This window comes from Nipponia nippon, unplaced genomic scaffold (genome assembly GCF_047370975.1).
Source record: "Nipponia nippon isolate SJK-2023a ecotype South Korea unplaced genomic scaffold, ASM4737097v1 scaffold_2, whole genome shotgun sequence".
NCBI lineage: Eukaryota > Metazoa > Chordata > Aves > Pelecaniformes > Threskiornithidae > Nipponia > Nipponia nippon.
The window spans coordinates 16,367,438-16,373,646 of NW_028262336.1; positions in this window are offsets into that span (position 1 = coordinate 16,367,438).

Below are 6,209 nucleotides of genomic sequence, written 5' to 3' on the forward strand. Positions count from 1 at the left end.
TCTAGTTTGTACATTTGCAACTCTTCCTGGCATCTCCGTTTAATCAAAGCTGTGCACCCCACAGGCTTTCCCTGGAGTTCACTGCAGCCCCTGCCTTTTGTTTGAAGAAAATGTGTTTGGCTTAGTGTAAATATAACTTAGCCTTTCTGTAACTATAGCCAAGGCATCCTCCTTTAGTGCGAAGGGAGGATACCAGCAACAGCAGCATCAGTATTGCTTACACCGTGTTCTGCTGATCTGCTCTTGGGATGCTTGTGCGGCCATGAGGGCAACATGGGGTGGTGGTGTACAGAGTGCTCTGCCCAAACGATGCTGAGGAGGGTGAAAAGGTGGTGTATAGGAACACCTACTGCATGGCCAGGTACAGCTGCCTGGTAGCTAAACACATCCAGACCACTAAACAGCATGTTAATGCTACATTTTGAGTCAAGGTCCCACTCTGGCAACCCCTCAGGCCCCACGTTGAATTTCATTGGACAGCTGTGCATGTCTACTTGGAGAGAAGCTTCATATTTGCAGATGAAGGGTGCTTTAGGCACTTCAAGAGGAACTGAAGTTGGTAGTTCTGCGATTTTAAAAAGGGCCTCTCTGGCTCTGCTATTGGACCTTGTGAAACTGCTCCTTTTCCCATGATCTTGGAGTGGGAAAGAGGGACTTGTTTTGGGTAGATGAGCAAAGGCTTTGATGGTAGGTGAGCTGTAAGTATAGTTCTGCCATTGCTACCTTGCTTTATTACTTCAGGAGCATAGCTGTGTGTCACTCCCATGTTCTTCTTATTGCCAGGGTGGCCACGCTCTGCCTGTGCCGACAGAGCCTTACTGTCCTGGGTGCTAAGGATGGGACTTTCTGTTTACGTAGGTGGCAGGGTTTCCCGGTGTAGCCCTTGTGCCGCTCTGTGGGACCTACAGCTTCTCCCTCGTCAGCCCCAGCCCCGCAGTTGCCTGCCTATGGCTCCCAGATGCTGTGCTCACTGCAGCTGATTCAGGGCAGGGAAAAATCCATGTGCTTTCAGATTCACACGCTGCCATCAGAGGGAGGCACGTGCTTCCTGGAGGGCCTTGGAGACCCTCTGCCTACCTCTAGCACTGGGAAACACATATTTTGTGCATCTTCTACTCAGGCCTGTTAGGAGAGCAGCTCCCTACTGCAGCCACTGGTGCAGTGGGTTTTGGCAGCTGGAGTTGTCATTTTTCCCAGCTTAGATGTATTTAACAATTGGCTGCAGCAATGGCTGTTTAATTCCCTTGCTAACATTTCCAGGGCAGCTATTTAATTTTTTTTTTTTAAACCCTCTTGCTTCTGGAAATCCTGTAATCGAATCCAAGCACTGTCAATCTAATTAGTTTTGAAGTGCAGCTTCTCCATAACTTAGAGACCTAAATAAGCAGCTTAATATTAAAACCTAGCTTTTCTCCCAACACATAATACTGTTCTGTATTCCCCCACAGAAGTTCCTACTGAACAACAGCCTGCTGCCATTGCTCTCCCTCTTTCCCTCTCAACCTCCCTCCTCTCTTCCCTGGCCTCTGCTCTCGCTGTGTCCGTCAGGAACCGAAACGACCAGGCACAACCCTCTGCTGCTCTGCTTCAAATGGTCTCTCATGATGCTGCTTGCTTAAAAGATGCTGATGCCGCTTCGAATGTGAGCGTGGAGAGGTCCATGGGTGGTGCGTAGCAGCTCCTGGTGCTGCGCAGGAGCCGAGCCGGGCAGGGGGGGCCGCGCTTGCAGACTGCACGGTGACGTGATCGGACCCCGTGTGTGCTGTGGCGGGGGATTGCCGGGATTTACGGAGGGCAGGCTGCGCCGCCTCGGAGTCAAGCCCCACAGCCAGAGGAGTATGACCTGATGCGGTGCAGGGAAGGTCAGCTGCTGAGCAATGCCTCTTTGCCGAGGTGCCGCACGCGCTGGCTCGTTCCTGGGGTGCTGCAAGGAGCTGGCAGGGAGGAGATGAATTAGCTCCCTCGGTGCAGCATCCCTCCTGGTCCCCAGTGGCACAGTTTGCTCCTGAGCTTTCTGCTGCCTGCAGCAAAGGTGAGACGTCCAGGAGATTTATGTCAGAAATGCACTGTTGGCCCAAACTGCAAAGACGGATGGAGCTATGGCTATAGAGGAGTGAGGCTTTTCAGCCCTTTTGTGTGGGTAGAAGATTTAAAAACAAACAAACAAACAAAAAAACCCCCAAAACAATATGGGGAGGGCTAAAGAGCACTTTTTATTAGGATAAGATATATGAGGCATGTGGTTCAGGCTCTGCTTACGTCCCGTTGGCAGAGCAGGTTCAGAACAAGTGTGTTTGCCTGCTGCTGTAGGAGTGAAGCAGGAATAACCCATCCCACTTTCCTGAAGGACTTTGGTGCCTCTGTAGTGCCCTGGCCAGTTTTTTTCTTGTTTCCCTTTTTACGGTAGAAATGATGGTGCAAATGAGAGCAAACGCCATTTCACCAAAAAAGAGCTGTGGGCATTCTTCTTCTAGGCCAGCCCTGGCTGCTCGCTACTGAAAGCAGCCGTAGTCCTAGAAAGCTGCAGTTGCACAGGATGGGTATTTCTCTGCTTCCCAGCCTGCGCTGCTTTTAGATTTCAATTGCTTTTTTTTTTTTAATGATTTGTTTCAGTTCCTGTACCAATGATACTGTGTTTTTCAGTGCAAAACAATTGTAACAGCCTTTCTGTGCTGCTGTGGGTTTTGCTTATGAAGACCCAGTCCTTGCCGTGCATTGGAGCCATGTCCCACGAGGGCCCAGGACACACAGGATTTGAGTAACCAAAGCAGTCCTTCCCACCGCCATGACAAAAGGTCGCTATTTTCTTCACCTTTGCTAGGCTTCCCCCTGTTTTCACGGCTGTCTGGTTTCCCTGGGGCTGGCGGGTGGTTTGGTTTGACAGCACGTCAGTGGGGAGATCTTTATCCACAGATATCTCATTCGGCTCCAACAGCCCAAGGTGAAAGCGCACGCAGCTCTGAGGCGAGCTCCCAGCAAAGTGAGCCTGGCTCTCCAGCAAGAGCTGGAGGATTTGGGTGTTTGTACTCCATCAGGAGGTTTCTACCCATGAGAGCGTGCCCCGGGAATCGCGGCTGAGCTGGCCGGCCTTGGGGAAGCCAGGCAGCCAGCCGGCTCCCGCTCCATAACTGGGGGGAGTAACCAGCTGCCTTTGATGTCTGAGCTGGGCTGAGAAAACCTGACAGCAGACTTCAAAGTCTGTTGTGCCAGCTCCCCTGATTATCTGTAGGCTTCTGGCGCATGCCCCAAGACTGCCAGATTATCCTGGCTAATGCTGTGCTCTTCCCTGTGTCCCCCCACCCTGCCTAGTGCCAGTCCCTCGCTTTCGAGGCTGCAACCTCCCTCCCTCTCCTCCTGCCCCTCCCTGGGCGCTGTGAGGATGTGGCAATGGCATTTCTGGGTAGGGGACATGTCTCCTGAGATCTGTGGAGCAAAGGCAGAGGAGACATTTTTGGAGAGCTTCCCTGTAGCCTGCACTCCTGGGCTGTATTACCCCTCCCTGTTTGATTGCAAGAGCAGCCTGAAATGCAGGGAGCTCTTTGCGGCTGCCCTTTGCAAGGCACCGAGGTGTTTGTAGCCAAGCAGGCACCCTGTGCCTTTCCTCCAAAAAAGCTTTTGGGGAGCAGGGCTCCCATCCATGGTGCTCCAGGGAAGGCCGTGCAAGGAGAGGGCTCTGTTGTCTTTGTCCCCTGCAGCCGCTGCTCGGACCTCGCTGCCTCAAATTAGTCTCTAGCTCCCTCGCCACCTGCGCCTCGGTGCTTGGGGAGCCCCAGGGTGCTCGTCTGTGTGAGCAGAGATGCGGAGGGCAGGTCACTGCTGAGGGCTGGCTCGGATGGGGGTGAGGAGACGGCAGAGCCATGGGACTGAGCAGAGGCCCCAGAGCTCATGCTCCTCCCAGAGCAGCTTGCTTTCACCTGGGATGTTGCACAGCAAAGCCAAAAGCTCATGAGGGAACCCTCCCTTTTAAGAGCTGGGTTTGTTTTTTAGTCCTAGAGGAAGCAACCTCAGCAGTGGCTGAAAACCACTATGCAAAGCCGGATTTGCTGAAGACGTGGTTTGAGGTCTGAATTTCTTTGGAGGTTGAGGTCTGTTGCTACTTTTTAGGAGGCAGAGTAGGTTGTGCTGCAGTGGGTGGAAGCCAGCAAAAAGAGTGGCGGCTATGGGCAGAGGAGACCGGCATCGTCTGCTGCTCAGCAGCATTGCTGCCAAACCCTGGGCACCCGGATGGGTTGAGGGGGCTCACAGGGGCCATATAGCCAGGCAGGGGATCTGGGCGGCAGCCTCTCCCCTATGCTTCCCTAATTGCTTTCGGGTCTCGGCAGTCTGTTCTCTCTGAAAACCAACACTGACCATGGGGTCACCTCCTTCATCCTCAATGAAGGTCCACAGCATTTCTCCCCTTCTTGTGGGAGGATCCTGCTTTACCCCCATCCCTCCCCAGGCTCCTTGCAGTGCGCAGGGGGAGCGTCCGCTCAGTAGTTATCTGTCCGTGAGGTTTCAAAGTCCCCATGGATGTTGCAGATTGCTGCTGTGCTCTTTTAGGTAATGTAACTGTACCCTGGCTGCACTGGGTTTGGTAATGCTTTCCATGCTGTGTTTTTTGTGGTGTTTTTCTGGAAAGCTTTGGCCCAAAGTGGCTGAGCAGCATCCAAAAAGCGTGCCCGCAAAGGCATCCAGGGAGGCAGAAGGAGGGAGAATGGGTACGGAGGCATTGCAATTAAAGATGGTCATCACCTACGTGAAAGCCAAAGCCAGTGCTGTGAGCAACCTGACTTCTGGTCTTGTGATCTGAAGTGGGAGATGGTGGTACCCTGCTGGGGTGGGCTGAGAGGTGGCCCTGCTGTCCAGGTGCCGGTGGTGGCCAGGCTGTGCTGAGGGCTGGGCGTCAATAGCATTTAATCCCCACGGCCCTGGTGCAGTGCTTCAGCTCACCAGGCGAGGTGCACGGGCACATGCACTGCCTGGCTTGGAGGAGGCGAGTCTTCTGCTTGTTGTGGGTACGGGCAGGGACCCTCTGTGCTATCCAAGAGGTGTATTTCCCCATTGCTTCCCGTCCTGTGTCTTCCCCAGGAAAATAGGGCAAGGGGATCTTTTCTTCCCGTGGATCTGGCTTCACTGATGTGGTTTCTAATGACAACGCTGCCTTTGTAAAGGGTTCTCTGATCCTCTTCCTTTAGCCTGCCTTGTGTGGTTAATAGCCCTGCTGTATGTCTGGTTGCACTGATTTCCCAGGGAGGAAGAGAATAAGTTTTAGACTGTGCAGTCCAAGGAAGAGGGAGCTGTTGGTTTTGTCCACAGAGGAGCATCACTGCCGGTGATAGGGCTGGGCCAGGCAATCCTATTCTCCCTGGTTTCTCTATTCCAAATGTAAACAGCGACTCATGCATCATTAGAGTTGCAAGCTTGGAGTTAAACTGTCCCCGTGTGTGTGTTTATATGCACACTGACTTTCGGAAGCTCACTGAGGTTGGAACTCCAAGTTTCCTTTCTATTTACTCTGTTGCTGTAGCAGAAATGCTTTTCCCTCATCCAAAGTGGTAAGTGGGTTGGCTTACTGTCAGCAGGATCATCCCTGGGGCACTGCTGGTAGTGGGTTGCTCTTGGAAAGCAAACCTCTTCATCCCTTGCCTCCAAGATGGGAGCGTTTCATCCTGCAGCAGGGAACGGAAGCCTACCACGCAGTTAGGTCTATATGCCTGGCCGTGTCCTACTGCCATGGCTCCTCCTCACCAACAGGCGTGCTGGGGCACTCCACCGCTTGCCAGCCCCTGCTGTATCTGCTCACCTCCTCTGTGGAGTCAGAGCATGGGTTTCAGCCCTGCGTTGCACCCTCTTCCCCCAAAAGGTGCTGTTCCTTTGCTCCATTTCATTGCAATGAGCGTGGGTAGCAGGGCACAGGTGAATCCTGCAGGGAGCCCTCTGCCTGCTGCGACAGCCCATCCCGCCGGCCTGGATTTGGCTTTCTGGAGAGCTGCGTGGTGCTACGGGAGCTGCGTGCGCAGGCTGACGAGGAGCCGGCTAATGGAGGCGTGAGCCTTGCAGCAAGGAGTTTCTACCTCCATTTCCTGGCCCCACGGGCTGTCATATGAATCAGTTTAATAAACGGGGAAAGGAGGGACCTCGTGTTTGTTTTGGTTCATTACATGAATCTCGTTCCCTCTAGGAGTCCCGTGCGATCAAGCAAAAGGACTTGTTTTATGGTTGGTTTT